Source organism: Chlorocebus sabaeus, chromosome 7 (genome assembly GCF_047675955.1).
Source record: "Chlorocebus sabaeus isolate Y175 chromosome 7, mChlSab1.0.hap1, whole genome shotgun sequence".
Taxonomy (NCBI): domain Eukaryota; kingdom Metazoa; phylum Chordata; class Mammalia; order Primates; family Cercopithecidae; genus Chlorocebus; species Chlorocebus sabaeus.
The window spans coordinates 53,672,375-53,689,303 of record NC_132910.1 but is presented as its reverse complement, the minus strand read 5'-3'; positions in this window follow the sequence as shown (position 1 = coordinate 53,689,303).

The following is a 16,929-nucleotide window of genomic DNA, read 5'->3' as shown; positions in this document are numbered from 1 at the left end:
ACTGCCCTCTTGTACACTTTTCAGTGCCTGCTTCTACCCCCTGCCACTATTGTCTAATTACACATTTTATGAAAACTCAGGAAACATGATGAAATATAGGCTGTTAAGGAAATCACTAAACAAGATCTAGTTGAATTATATTGCTTAATTGCCATGATGCCTGGTGGCTATTCAAATAAGTACAGTTTTCTGTACAATGTTTGCTTTTTAGCAGATGGGACCCACTTGTTTCAATATAATTTATATTTTTAAGAGGCATACTTGATTTTCTCCTAGGAGAATCTGCAAAAAGAGAAAAGCAGTTACTTTAAGCATTACTAGCTACAGGTAGAAAGGATCAAGTTTACCAATGAGAGGAGAACAAAAATACATAATTTTTTCATGTTGCTTGCTTGTGGTGGTATTCTTCGATATACGGATGATAACTTTTTAATATGCAACACATTTAACCCCAGAGAGCACTGGGAATTCTGTCAGACTTTTATTCCACCACCATTTGCCTATGTTTTGAAATAAGCATTTATAGCACCATCTTCATCAATCTGTTCAATAGTTGGCCAGGAATGCAAGAATTATTATTCCCATTTTATAGGTAGGGAAAACAAAAAACAGAAGGCAAGTAACTTGTTATAAATACTTAAGTAAGATATTAGGTCTTAAGATTTCCAGTTTATTAGTAAGCTTATTGAATTTTCCTATTGATTGAGTTTTACTGTCTCTAAATAAGCATACCAAATTCTGAAACAGCAGTTTAGAGTTTCAGTTACAATATTTCTGCCATAGATCATCCAATCCCAGTAAAGCCCTCTATTTGCAAGCTTTGTTTATTTTGGGTTTTACTTTTATTGGAGATTATATTCTAGGGGATGGAAAAGAGTATGATACCTCTGACTCTACTTTCCTTATCTTAAATAAGTGAGGAGAGATAACTCCTTTTCTTCTGCTTTTACAAATTATAAAAATGAACAAACCGACAAACATGACTCTCATAAAGGCTATTCATTACAGGGGAACAAAATGAATAATACTTAATGTTCTTGCTGTAGAAGTTCTAGTGTTGCAAGATATACAAATAGCTACCTATTAATATAATACTAGCAGCAATAACAATAGCTTACACTTATTGAGTTCCCACTACATTTCAGGCACTTTACATACATTATTTCATTTAATTCTCGCAATAGTCCCTTGAGGAAGGTAATATTTTCACCCCCACCATGTATATGAGAAGAGCAAGATTTAAGGAGGTTAAACAATTTTTCAGAAGTCATAACCAGGAAGGCAGAGTCACCTCTTAAAATCTTATGGTCTGACTGTCAAACACGTGAGTCCTCCTTACTTGCTCTTCCTTTTCAAGGACATTTATTCTTCACCAAAATTCCAGAATCAATTTGTGATTTTGTACAAAATATCCAGCTGGAATTTTGATTTGCAATGCAATGCCTTACAGATTAATTTGAGTAATATGATATCTTAACAACAATGTTTCTTCTTAGATTAAGGGAGTAGCTCTTCATTTATGTAGATGTCCTTTTATATTGCTTAATAATGATACTTGCTTTTTCTTCGTAAAAGTCATATGTATTCTTTACCAGGTTAAATTTCTGGTTAGTTTATATTTTTTGCTATTTGAATGGTGTTTCATTCTGGTTTTATTTTCTATTTTCTTATTGGTGGTGTAAAATACATTGGTTTTAACATTTGACGTGTATACCTAATAAGCTTATTGATCAATATTAACTACATCTAGTAGACTCTGCTTTCTGTGGTAGATGATTATATAATCTGCAAATAGTGACAGTGTTTTCTCTTGTTTCCCAATTTAAATACTTCTTTTTTACTTTTTCTCTATACCAATATTGAACAGTAGAGGTAATAGTAAACATTCATATCTTGTGTTCTGATCTTAAAGAAAATAAATCTAGAAGAGATATTTTATGTAATTTTTTTCATACAGGATTAATCAAGTTAAGGATCTATTCCCAGTTTTATATATTCGTTTTATTTTGAAATAATAACATTTCTGACTTATTAAGTTAATTATATATATTTTATCTTTTTGGAGATGTAACGACTCCACTAATATATTTTCTGTTGTTAAATTGTATTTACATATGACTTATTATGTACATGGAAATGAAGGGGTATGGAAATGAAGGGGTTTGGGATAAACTCAATTTGATGAAAGAACTTTTCTTTTTCTTGAATTTGGACATGCGTAGATAATATTTTATCTAGAAATGTTAATATCAATGTTAATAAGTGATTTGGATTATATTTCTTTTCTTATATAGGCTCTCTATAGAATCAGGGTTGAACTAGCCTTGCAAATGAATGGGCAGGTTTTTTTTTTTCTTTTCCTATTTCTTGGAACAACTTGGATAGGAAGGCTCTAGTTCCTTCTTGAATTCTTCAAAATATCACCAGAAAATCTGTTTGTTTAAACTTACTGCCGCAAGGGAGAATGCCATTTTCACAGAGACTTAGTGTCAGAAGAAGAAGTCAGAAGTAGGATATTTGTAGGCCCCCAGGGTCTGGGCTAGAGTGGTTTAAGATTGGTCGTTCAGTGAGGGAAACTGATAGGGACTGGGCTGGTTTGTAATATAGTTTAGGTTTGGTGGATACAGCAAAGCAAGGACCTTGAAGTGACTCTTGATAAGTAAACTGTTGTCTGATGAACAAATTATTTATTCAGGTGGGTACAATGTTTTTTTTTTTTTTCAGATGGAGTCTCGCACTGTCGCCCAGGCTGGAGTGCAGTGGCTCGATCTCGGCTCACTGCAATCTCCACCTTCTGGATTCATGCCATTCTCCTGCTTCAGCCTCCCAAGTAGCTGGGACTACAGGTGCCTGCCACCATGCCCGGCTAATATTTTTGTATTTTTTTAGAGATGGGGTTTCACCGTGTTAACCAGGATGGTCTCGATCTCCTGACCTCGTGATCCACCTGCTTTGGCCTCCCAAAGTGCTGGGATTAGAGGCATGAGCCACCGTGCCCAGCTGGTGAGTGCAATGTTTATTCCGATAAATTGACCCATAGGAATTTCCTGAAGCAAACTGCACTCACGGAAATACGGAATTTGAGCAAACACCAGAAGAAAGTAAAAATGAGTGAATGTCTAGTAGAAAATTATTTCCGGCAGAGGGAATAGCAGGTGCAAAGGCCCTGAGGCAGAAGGGGTATGTATAGAATAGCAGGAGGCCAGTGTGGTAATAGTCAATACCAGAGGAGAAATCGGAGATTGAATTAGAGAGAACATTTTAAGAACTTTGGGGTTTACTCTCAGAGATGGAGGAACCCATTGGAAAGTTTTGAAGAAAAGAGTCACATAATCTAGCTTAAATTTTATAAGGCTTAAGTGGCTATTGTGATGAGAATAGATTGTAAGGAACCACTTAGGATGCTATTGCAATACTTTAGATGACAAGTGATAGGATGGTTTCTTGGATGGGGGTGGGAGTCATTAAAGTAGTAAACGTGGGTGGATTCAGTATATATTTTGAAGGAAAGGCAAACCGATTTTGCTGATATATTGAATGAGTGGTTTGAGGGAAAGAGAAGGGTTAAGGAAGCGAGAAAGAGTTTTGGCCTGAACAATGGAAGAATAGAATTGATATTTACTGGGAAGGAAAAGAATCCTGGAGAATCAGATGTTGTAGCTGTAAGTCAGGAGTTTGATTTTGGGCATGTTAATGTGAGGTGCCTTTTAGATATGCAAGTATAGATGTCATATAGGAATTCAGATACATGAGCCGGGAGCTCCAGGAAGATATCTGAGGTAGAAATAGGAATTTGAAGATTTTAGCAAGTCGGTGGTATTTAAAGTCATGAAACTAGTATGAATAGGGTTAGTGGTGTCTTGGAAGCCAGGTGACATAATTGTTTCAAGGGGGAAAGAGTGATCAACTTTGGCCAAATATGAAAATTCGCAATGGATCACCTACCTTAGCACTGTGGAAGTAATTGGGGCCCTTGTGAAAAACAGTCTTGGTAGAATGCTGGAGGTGAAAACCGATTGGAGAGGGTTCAAGAGGGAAGAAAAGAAGAGGATGGGAGACAGAGAATATAGACCACCCTTTTGAGGACGTTTGCTGTAAATGGGAGAAGAGAGGAGAGGTAGCTAAAGCAGGAAAATGGCATCAAAAAACTGTTTTGTTTTAATGTGAATGATTCAATAGCCAGAAAATAAATTATTTATTTATTTATTTATTTATTATTTATTGAGATGGAGTCTCACTCTGTGCCCCAGGATGGACTGCAGTGGCAGAGTCTCGGCTGACTGCAGCCTCCGCCTCCTAGGTTCAAGTGATTCTCATGCCTCAGCCTCTGGAGTAGCTGGGATTACAGGTGCTTGCCACCATGCCTGGCTAATTTGTATTTTTAGCAGAGATGGGGTTTCTTTATGTTGGCCAAGTGGGTCTTGAACTCCTGACCTGAAGTGATCTGCCTGCCTTGGCCTCCCAAAGTACTGGGATTACAGGCTGAGCCACTGTGCCTGGCAGTAAATTATAAGGTTAGAAAGAGGATGCAAGGAGTGATGTTGATTAATCTGTTTTTTTCTCATAATTCTGTCTGCTTTTGCTCTATTTCATACATGTACACACACGTCTATAACCATTTTATACTTTTCTATCTATATATTAGGTTGCTTATGTTACTATAAAGGAATACCTGAGCCTGGATAATTTGTAAAGAAGAGATTTAGTTGGCTTACAGTCCTACAGGGTATAAAGGAAGTGTACTGTCAACCTCTGCTTCTGGTGAGGGCCTACAGAAGCTTACAATCATGGTGGAAGGCGAAGGGGAAGCAGGAACATCACATGGTGACTGTGGGAGCAAGAGAGCAGGGTTGGGCGAGGTTCCAGACTCCTGAGCAACCAAATGTTGTGTGGACTAACTTAAGTGAGAACTCACTTATTACCAATGGGATGGTGCTATGCCATTCATGAGGGGTCTTCCACCTCCCACAAGGCCCCACTTCCAACATTGGAATCACATTTCAACACGAGATTTGGAAGGCACAAACATTCAAAGTATATCGTTTTGCCCCTGGCCTCTTAAATCTCATGTCCTTCTCACATAGCAAAATACAATAATCACCTGCCAATAGACTGCAGCATTTTGACTTATTCCAGCATCAAGTCTAAAGTCCTAACTCTCATCTGAGACTTATCTCCTTTCACCTGTGAGCCTGTAGAATCAAAACAAGTTATTTACTTCCAAGATACAATGGTAGTACAGGCATTAGGTAAACACTACCATTCCAAAAGGGAGAAATTGACCAGAAGGAAGAGGCAATAGGCCCCATGCATGTCTGAAATACATCAGGGCAGCTATTAAATCTTAAAGCTCCAAAATAATCTCCTTTAACTCCATGTCCTGCATCCAGGGCACATTGGTGCTAGGGGTGAGCTCCCAAGGCCTTGGTAGCTCCATCCTTGTGCCTTTGTAGGATCCAGGCCTCATGGCTACTGTCATAGGTTGCAGTTGACTGTTTGCAACTTTTTCAGGAAAAGGGTGCAAGCTTCTGGTAACTTTATCTTTCTCAGATCTGGAGGGTGGCAGATCCATTCTCACAGCACCATTAAGCAGTGCCGCTGTGAGAACTGTGTGTGGAGGTTCCAATGCCACATTTCCCCTTGGCATTGTCCTAGTAGAGTTTCTCTGTGGGGGCTCTGCCCCCACGGTAGTCTTCTGCCTGGGCACTCAGTCTTTCTCATACATCTTTTGGAATCTAGGTGGGAGCTGCCAAGCCTCCTTAAATCTTGCATTCTGAGCATATGCAGACTTAACGCCACGTGGAAGCTGCCAAGGCTTATGGTATGTGCTCTCTGGGGTGGCGGTGTGAGCTGTTCCTGGGCCCCTCTGATCTGAGACTGTAACTGGAGAAGCAAGGATGTGAGAAACAGTTTCCTGGGATGGCACAAGTTAGGGAGATCTGGGCTTGGCTCCCTAAACCATTCTTTTCTCCTAGGTCTCCAGGCCTGTGCTGAGAGGAGCTGCCACATAGATCTCTGAAATGGCTTCAAGGCCTTTTCCCCATTGTCTTGGATATCAGTACTTGGCTCCCAGTTAGTTGTGGAAATCTCTGTAGCAAGTGGTTGCTCTGTAGCCCTCTTGGATTCTTCCCCTGAAAAAGGGTTTTTCTTTTCTACCACATGGCTAGCTGCAAAATTTCCAAACTTTTATGCTCTCCTTCCCTTTTAAATGTAAGTTCCAAATTTAAGTCATTTCTTTGCTTTTGCATCTGAGCATAGACTGTTAGAAGCAGCCAAGCTACATTTGGAATGCTTTGCTTTACAATAGCAAAGACTTGGAATCAACCCAAATGTCTATCAATGACAGACTGGATTAAGAAAACGTGGCACATATACACCATGGAATACTATGCAGCCATAAAAGAAGATGAGTTCATGTCCTTTGTAGGGACATGGATGCAGCTGGAAACCATCATTCTCAGCAAAATATCACAAGAACAGAAAACCAAACACTGCATGTTTGAAGAAGTCAAATTGTCCCTGTTTGCAGATGACATGATTGTATATTTAGAAAACTCCATCACCTCAGCCCAAAATCTCTTTAACCTGATAAGCAACTTCAGCAAAGTCTCAGGATAGAAAATCAATGTGCAAAAATCACAAGCATTCTTATACACCAGTAACAGACAAACAGAGAGCCAAATCATGAATGAACTCCCATTCACAATTGCTTCAAAGAGAATAAAATACCTAAGAATCCAACTTACAAGGGATGTAAAGGACCTCTTCAAGGAGAACTACAAACCACTGCTCAGTGAAATAAAAGAGGACACACAACAAATGGAAGAACATACCATGCTCATGGATAGTAAGAATCAATATTGTGAAAATGGCCATACTGCCCAAGGTAATTTATAGATTCAATGTCATCCCCTTTAAGCTACCAATGACTTTTTTTCACAGAATTGGAAAAAGCTGCTTTAAAGTTCATATGGAACCAAAAAAGAGCCTGCTTTGCCAAGACAATGCTAAGCCAAAAGAACAAAGCTGGAGGCATCATGCTACCTGACTTCAAACTACACTACAAAGCTACAGTAACCAAAACAGGATGCTATGGGTACCAAAACAGAGATATAGACCAATGGAACAGAGCAGAGCCCTCAGAAATAATCCCACACATCTACAGCCATCTGATCTATGACAAACCTGGCAAAAACAAGAAATGGGGGAAAGGATTCCCTATTTAATAAATGGTGCTGGAAAAATTGGCTAGTCATAAGTAGAAAGCTGAAACTGGATCCTTTCCTTACTCCTTATATGAAAATTAATTCAAGATGGATTAGAGACTTAAATGTTAGACTTAAAACCATAAAAACCCTAGGAGAAAACCTAGGAAATACCATTCAGGACATAGGCATGGGCAAGGACTTCATGTGTAAAACACCAAAAGCAATGGCAACAAAAGTCAAAATTGACAAATGGGATCTAATTAAACTAAAAGAGCTTCTGCACAGCAAAAGAAAGTACCATCAGAGTGAACAGGCAATCTACAGAATGGGAGAAAATTTTTGCAATCTACTCATCTGACAAAGGGCTAATACCCAGAACCTACAAAGAACTCAAACAAATTTACAAGAAAAAACAAAAAACCCCATCAAAAAGTGGGCAAAGGATATGAACAGATAGTTCTCAAAATAAGGCATTCATACAGCCCACAGATGCATGAAAATGTGCTCATCATCACTGGCCATCAGAGAAATGCAAATCAAAACCACAATGAGATACCATCTCAGACCAGTTAGAATGGTGATCATTAAAAAATCAGGAAACAACAGGTTCTGGAGAGGATGTGGAGAAATAGGAACACCTTTACACTGTTGGTGGGACTGTAAACTAGTTCGACCATTATGGAAAACAGTGTGGCGATTCCTCAAGGATCTAGAACTAGAAATACCATTTGACCCAGCCATCCCATTACTGGGGATATACCCAAAGGATTATAAGTCATGCTTCTATAAAGACACATGCACACGTATGTTTATTGCAGCACTATTCACAATAGCAAAGACTTGGAATCAACCCAAATGTCCATCAGTGACAGACTGGATTAAGATAATGTGGCACATATACACCATGGAATACTATGCAGCCATTAAAAAGGATGAGTTCCTGTCCTTCGTGGGGACATGGATGCAGCCAGAAACCATCATTCTCAGCAAACTATCGCAAGAACAGAAAACCAAACACTGCATGTTCTCACTCATAGGTGGGAATTGAACAATGAGATCACTTGGACACAGGAAGGGGAACATCACACATCAGGACCTATTGTGGGGAGAGAGTAGGGGGGAGGGATTGCATTAGAAGATATACCTAATGTAAATGATGAGTTAATGAGTGCAGCACACCAACATGGCACATGTATACATATGTAACAAACTTGCACGTTGTGCACATGTAGCCTAGAACTTAAAGTATATATATATAAAAAAAGAACATTTATCACAACCAAGTAGGATTTATCCTTGGGATGCAAGGAAGGTTTAACATATGCAAATCAATCAATGTGATGCATCATATCAATAGAATGAAGGGCAAAAACCATACGATCTTTTCATTTGATGCAAAAAAATTGCGAATATTCAACATCCCTTCATGATAAAAACCCTAAAAAAACTGGGTATTGAAGGAGCATATCTTAACACATTAAAGCCATATATGATAGATCCAATAGCTAGTATCACACTGAATAGGGAAAAACTAAAATCCTTTCCTCTAAGATCTGGAACATGACAAGGTTGCCAACTTTCACCACTCTTCTTCAGCATAATACTGAAAGTCTTAGGTAGAACAATCAGATAAAACAAAGAAGTAAAGGGCATCCAAATTGGAAAGGAGGAAGCCAAATTATCTTTGTTTGCATATAATTTTATATTTAGAAAAATCTGAAGACCACTGAAAAGCTATTAGAATTTATAAACAAATTCAGTAAAGTTGCAGTATACAAAATCAACTTAAAAAAGCAGTGGCACTTTCATATGCCAACAGTGAAAAATCTGAAAAAGGAGTAAGGAATATAATCCCATTTACAATAGCTACAAATAAAATAAAATTCCTAGTAATTAACCAAATAAGAGAAAGATCTCTACAATGAAAACTATAAAATATTGATGCAGGAAATTAAAGAGGACACACAAAAAAACTGGAAATATGTTCCACCTTGTGGACTGGAAGAATTAATATTGTTAAAATGTCCATGCTACTCTGATAAATCTACAGATTCAATGCCATCCCTATCAAAATATCAATGACATACTTCACAGAAATAGAAAAAAAATCTGCAAATTTATATGGAACCACACAAGACCCAGAATAGTCAAACTATCCTGAGCAAAAAGAAAAAAAACTGAATTAATCATATTACCTAAATTCAAGTTATACTACAGAGCTTTATTAACTAAAACAGCATGGTACTGGCATAAAAACAGACACATAGACTAATGAAACAGAATAGAGAATCCAGAAACAAATCTATACATCTACAGTGAACTCACTTTGAGAAAGGTGCCAAGACCATACATTGAGGAAAAGACAGTCTCTTCAATAAACGGTACTGGGAAAACTGGATATCCATATGCAGAAGAATGAAACTGGATCTCTATCTCTTGCCATATATAAAAATCAAATAAAAATGGATTAAATTCTTAAATATAAGATCTCTCACTATGAAACTGCTAAAAGACAACATTGGGGAAAATCTCCAGGACGTTATTCTTGCCAAAAATTTCTTGAGTAATATCCCAGAAGCACAGGCAATCAAAGCAAAAAATGGACAAATGGGATCATTTCAAGTTTAAAAGCTTCTGAACAACAAAGGAAACAATCAACAAAGTGAAGAGGCAACCCATATAATGGGAGAAAATATTTACAAACTGCGCATCTGGCAAGGGATTAATGAGCAGAATATATAAGGGTTTCAAACAACTCATCAGGAAAAAAAATCGAACCATCTGATTTCAATATGGACAAAAGATCTGAATAGGCATGTCTCAAAAGAAGATGTACAAATGGTAAAGAGGTATGTGAAAAGATGGTCAACATCACTGATTATCACAGACATGCAAATTGAAACGAAAATGAGATATCATCTCACCCTAGTTAAAATGGTTTTAATCCAAAAGACAGGCAGTAACAAATGCTGACAAGGATGTGAAGAAAATGGAACACTCATACACTATTGGTGGGAATGTAATTTAGTACAATCACTATAGGTAACTTTTTGAAAGTTCCTCAAAATACTAAAAATAGAACTACTATATGATCCAGTAATCCTGCTGCTTGGTATATGCCCCAAAGAAAGGAGATGAGTACATCAAATACATATCTGAAGTCTCATGTTTATTGCAGCAGTATTCATAATAGCCAATAGTTTCCAAGATCTGGAAGCAAACTACGTGTCCATAGTTAGATGAATGGATAAAGGAAATGTGGTACATACACACAACAGAATACTATTCAGCCATTAAAAAGAATGAGATCCAGTCATTTGCAACAACATGGATGGAAGTGGAGGTCATTATACTAAGTGAAATAAGCTAAGCACAGAAAGACAAACTTCTTATATTCTCACTTATTTGTGGTAAAAATTAAAACAATTAAACCCATGAAGATAGAGATAGAATGATGGCTATCAAAGGCTGGGAAGGGTAGTGGGTGGGGGCTGGGGAGTGAAGATGGTTAATGCATACAAAAAAATAGAAAGAATAAGATCTAGTATTTGACAGTGCAACAGTGTGACTATAGTCAACAATAATTTATTATACATTTAAAAATAGCTAAAAGAGTATAACTGGATTCTTTATAACACAAAGGATAAATACCCAAGGTGATGGATAGTCCATTTACTCTGATGTGATTATTATGCATTGTATGCCTGTATCAAAATATCTCATGTACCGCATAAATATGTACAGGTACTTTGTACCCACATAAATGAAAAATTTTAAAAAGTTAAAAAATAATTAAATGCTGATCAGCCTCCCCTGAGTTGTATAATGTAATGGATTGTGCTGCATTGTAATTCCCTCTTTTCCTGTCTCCCTAGGTATTTGTGGAGAGAAGAGGATATTTTTTATTGTTAGAGTATCACATAGCAAAATGACTGACACCCAGGGGCTCAATAAACATTTGTGTAATGTTGCATGAGCAAGAATCAAGAAAGTAAGATGAATACAGAATTCTTGCAGATGATAGAATACAGTGAATATTTGGGCAGTATAGATAAAATAGTCATTTTCTTATGGAACAATAGATCAGTGTTTCAATGTATAAGAGATGACAGTTGTCCAGACTCCAAGCCCTAAAGCCACCTGTCACCAGGAAATAAGAAGGAGCCACAGCTTAATAGCAATGTCAAGTTCAGTTGATTCTGATTTGAAATGGGAGGCTGTCAAGTCACAGTGGAACATTTTGCTTCCGGTTGAATAAGTCTTTGAAAAGAAAATATCTTTTTTTTTCAAGGTATTTAAATTTGTTTTCTTTTCTAGACCAAAGTTAGGAATAAAATTAGAGAGTGATTGGAAAGTCACCTAAAGAAGTTTTCATCTTTTGGGTTATGACAAAGCCATAAGGGAATCATTTATGACTATGGAAAATAAAGCAATGATTTAGGTTACAGCAAAATACAATATGGTACTGATATGTCTTTTCACATTTTATATGTTTAGTAAGCATTTTATATATAAATAGAGAATGTGTTACAATAGTGTTTGCAATAGCAAAGCAAATGAGTGTGTGTGTGTGTGTTTGTGTGGTTGTCAAAGCTAGTGAGTTATGGAATCACAAGATTCCTTCTGGGAGAGTAGAAGAGAGGTGAACTTAGGATTTAGGTTGACATTTCTCTCACTTATCATTTACCACGTATTTCTTTGCAGGCAATTTTTCATATGATCACTTGGAAAAAAAAAGATCTAAAATTCGGATTGTGTAATTAATACAAAAGGCAGGTGACTTTTGTTGTTGTTATTCTATGGATTGTGTTCTCAGTGGTTAAGTCATTCCATGGTTGTTACAACTCACTTTCCTCTTTGCCCAGTATTGCATCTGCTGATGCATGCTCCATGTCTGTGGCATACCCTGGAGTTGTTTTTCTACTGAGTGGAAGGTTTTTATGCATCCGCTCGTACCCTCTCATCTGGGCATCATTGTTTTCTGGGAAAGCATTTTTTATTTAGCAAGCTATAGCTATAGAATAGAGGGAGGACATCTGATCCCAACATAGATTAGACTTGATTTCTAATCTTGATTTCATTAACTGGATGCTCTCGACAATCGAGACATGAGAGGAATAGGTGAAGTCATATCCTTAGGTTTTGATGATATAAACTTTGCCTGTGAGCGAAGCCTGGGAGTAGCCGGGGATAAGAACATAAGTGGTAGTGTTTTGGTATGGTCTCCAGCAATCCAGAAGATAGATATTGAGACTGGGAAGGCATTGGCTTCAGGTTTCCTTAAGTAATAGGCAATTCCCCAAAATAGCACCACAGAAGAAAAAGAGAGAAAACTCCAAGGTAATTAATCTACCAGAGCAATTTTAAAAAATTGCTTATGATTGTACTGTTTTACTCATCTAAATAGCCTATCTTTCTATCTAAGTAATTTACAGCTTTATGGAATTTAAAGAAAATAAATCTACTTATACTGTAGGAACACTGTTTAATGTCACACTGAGGAGAAGCAAGTGCTTGACTACTCAGGATTAGACATGTTAGAGTAGTAAGGCAGCATTTATTGTATAATTTTATTCTTCCTATTCCTTCATACACTTTTTTCCTTTTCTTTGCTAAAATAAATAAGGCTTTTCTTACAATCTGACCCGACCTGTCAGTTGTATAAAATAAGACTTTGCATCAAATTTAGCTCTCTGGCTGTTAAGTCAAATAAAGGCTGGAACATGGCATGTCCTGCTATCCTACACATAGTAAGAAATCTTCTGCATTAGTAATGTTGGGAGCTTAGACAAAATAAAATACATATTTTCCCTTTGTTTTAATAGAATACAGTAGTAATCTGTGAGTTGGAAGGAATACATCAAACTGCCGAGCTATAAAAAAATAATCTGAAGAAGAATTCTAGATTTCTGAAACCAATTTAAGAAAGTTTTGGCCACTAGCCTGATTTAATGTGACAGAGATGGACAAGAGAACAGTTTCTCTCCTGAACTTGGCAATGCACAAGACATTCTCTTCTTATGGGGGCAGCATTATTGAGAGATCCAAGTGTGTCCTGAGGATGTTAGCTGAGATTGACGCTGGCAGGCAGCCCCAGAAAACTTAGGCAGAATGCTCTCATTCAGAAAGGACCTTAAAGCATTTGTGACATGGTTGAAATGTTAAACTCCGTCATAGACGAGGAGATCTGGGAGTAGTGACTATTTAAAACCTTCACAGTCACACTCAGGTAGATGCCTTTCTAGATCGGGTAATTCAATTCTCCTGACAGGTGTGAAGTGGTACTGGCCACTCTCAGAATGGCACTGACATCCTACTTTAAACCAGGGAGCCATTTATGGACTCATTTTAATTCAATTTTGTGATTACTTTGCTCTAATATATTTAAATCCATACATTTTGATAGTGAAAGAGTTCAAGGTGTAGGTGCAAAGAAGCCTGAACATAATAGGTTAATGACACCAGCTCTGAGGTACAAAATCAGTTGCTTGAGAGCGCAAGTCTCTAAACCATTAATTCTAATTCTACAGTCCATTCTAATTCTACAGTCAACCATTCTACAGACCATTCTACAGAATTCTACAGAAACCATTCTAATTCTACAGTCAACCTTGGGAGCTGCTGTGAGGCTCTTTGGGTAAAGCCAATCACTTTTTCAATCACCGAAAGGATTTTTCAGGTACCTTGATAGGTTTGGTGTTCTGCATGAATGGTAAAACTAATTTTTTAAATGAGATTTAAAAGAAAAAAAAATGGCCCTTTAGTGAAATACTCTTAGAGGTATGTCATAGCTGAGAGGTTTCCTTTATTGAGTTCCGAGCAATTTCTGCTAAGTACCTTTAGGAATCCATTCACTTTGAGCCCTTCTCTTTGGTCTTGGCAGTTGTCCGCATAGGTATGTTAAAAATTATGTTACTTGGCCGGGCGCCGTGACTCAATGCTTGTAATCCTAGCCCTTTGGGAGGCCAAGGCTGGTGGATCACGAGGTCAGGAGATCAAGAACATCCTGGCTAACACGGTGAAACTCTGTCTCTACTAAAAATACAAAAAATTAGCTGGGTGTGGTGGTGGGCACCTATAGTCCCAGCTACTCAGGAGGCTGAGGCAGAAGAATCGCTTGAACCGGGGAGGCGGAGGTTGCAGTGAGTCGAGATCACGCCACTGCACTCCAGCCTGGGCAACAGAGCAAGACTCCATCTAAAAAAACAAAACAAAACAAAACAAAAACAAAAACAAAAAAATTTGTGTTGGCTATTCTGGGTCTTTTGACTCTCCATATGAACTTCAGAATAAATTTGTTGATATCTGCAAAAGAACTTGCTAAAATTTTGATTGGGCTAGCATTGAATCTATAGATCCAATTGGGAAGAACTAACATCTTGACAATATTGAATCTGCCTACCCATGTATGTGGAATATCTCTCCATTAATTTAGTTATTTGATTTTGTTCACGAGGGTTTTGTAGTTTTCCTTATACAGATCTTGTACACAGTTTGTTAGATTTATGCCTGTTTGATTATGTAACCAGTATTTTTACTTAATTTTTAGTTTTTAATAATTATTTTTAATTTTGTTTGTTGTTGTTTCTTGTGGTTGTACATCTATGTCTTAGTACTGAAAGATAACTTATTCCATTCTTCTCTGTCTGGCTTGTTTTGTTTTTTATTGGTTATCTTTGTTTAGAGAGCCTTCATAATTTCCTGTTGAACTTCTTATATTTTTTCCCACTGGGTTACTGTCTGCTTTCCAGCATTGCATTGAGCCTAAAGTCCAGATTTGCCTCACCTCTAGCAAACACAGTGCTGACTATCCAGAATCGGGGAGGTCCCAAAGGGGATATACTGGCAGTGTGGAACGACTGTCCAGGGGTTCCTGGCCAGGTGAACTGTGGAATGTACCTCCTAAGATGTGGTGCTTCCGAACAGCCACTCTGATTTGGTGTCTCCTTTGGTTGAGTTACAGATCAGAGTTTTCAGGGCTGGGGATGATAGTCCCACCTTCCATCTCTGTTTCTGGCTGTCCTCAGGGTTATGTTTCCCTTTAGGCACTCGTAATATTTCCTGTGGGTATGAGCATGCACAGGTCTTCTGCCAAAGAACCCAAGATGGTGGGAAAACTGGTTGTCCACCTTGATCTCACTTTTTGCAGTGTAGAAGCTGAGTTGAAGGAAATTTTCTGTATGCTTGGTGCCAGGGGGATTGGACAGAGGGGCATCACAGATATGAAAATCCCATTCTCTTATCATCTGCTTAGAGGTTTTTTTTTTTTTTTTTTTTTTTTTTTAATTCTCTGTGGCCCTGGGAACTGACTCATCATATTTGAGTTGTGGAGGTATTGCCAGTGATAATCTCAGTGCTGTATATTTGTTTTCTGTGAGGGGGAATGAAGCCTGCTTGTTTCTACAGTGCCATTTTGGAGGTGGAAGTCAATACGTCAGTATTGTATTTTTAACTTCAAATTTCACTTGTTTGTTGCTGGTATATAAGAAAGTGATTTACTTTTGTATGTTAACTTTGTATGCTGCAATCATTTATGAGTTCCAGGAGATTTATGAGTTCCAGGAGATTTTTGTTGAATATTTCAAGAAAGTTTTATTTCTTTTTTCCTAATCTGTTTACCTTTTCTTTCCTTTCCTGTCTTATCACATTGGCTAGGACTTCTAGTACAATGTTAAAAAACAGTGATGAAAGGGAATATTTTTGCTATGTCCCTCATCTTAGTGGAAACACTTCAAGTTTCTCACTATTAAGTATGGTGTTAGCTGTAGGATTTTTTTTATAGATGCTCTTTATCAAATTGGAGAAGTTCTCTTTATTCCTACTTTACTGAAAGTTTTGAAAACATTTGAAAAATTCTCACACTTGTCAGCCCTGAGCGTCCAGCAATTTGTCAATTACTCAGTGAGTGACCTTGTTAGTTAGAACATGATTTCTGTGTTTTTTTTCATGGTGGCATTCTCTATCAAAACTTTGTTGCTTTGAATCACAGAAATTCATTTCAGAATGACTTAAATACAAATTGAATAAAAGCAACACTCTTATAGTAGTTTATGGAATACAAAGAAATATTGAAATATAAGGCCACAGTAATATTTCATTACTCCAAGGATGCTCTTGGATTTTCATTCTAATACTGGGCTCATCTCCCAACTCCCAACTTTAAAATGCTGTCTCATTTTAAAAATCTAAACAGATTCCCACTGGCTTCTGACAAGCCAATAAATTATCTCTTTGGTCAGGTTATAACTTGGTCCAGTAATATAGGACCAGAGATGGAGCAGAGTCATACAGTACAAACATGCATAACTTAAGCAACCGCTATCTGTGGGAGAGCGAACTTTCTCATGATAAATATGTGACAAGGAGGAGTACCTTATATTTGTGGCAAGCTGACATTGCTGCCTTGTGACTGTAACTAGGGCCCACTTAGCCTGACATTAATACATCCTGATTCAGTATGCCTGCAATAGAGTAGCTGCTTTCGTTAGCTCTTACTATCACTTGTGCATTAGGGACTTAGTTTGGAGAGAGCATTCTCCAAAAAAAAAAAAAAAAAAAAAAAAAAATCACATTATTAAAGAGGTTTGATATTTATACTGGGTAACTGGCAAACACTCATTGTTAGCAGATGAAAGTTGTTTTTAACTGATGTGCTTGCTTTCTGTATCAGATAGGAAAATTAGTGGCCTTAGACTTCTCTTTCAAATTTAATATACAGAGT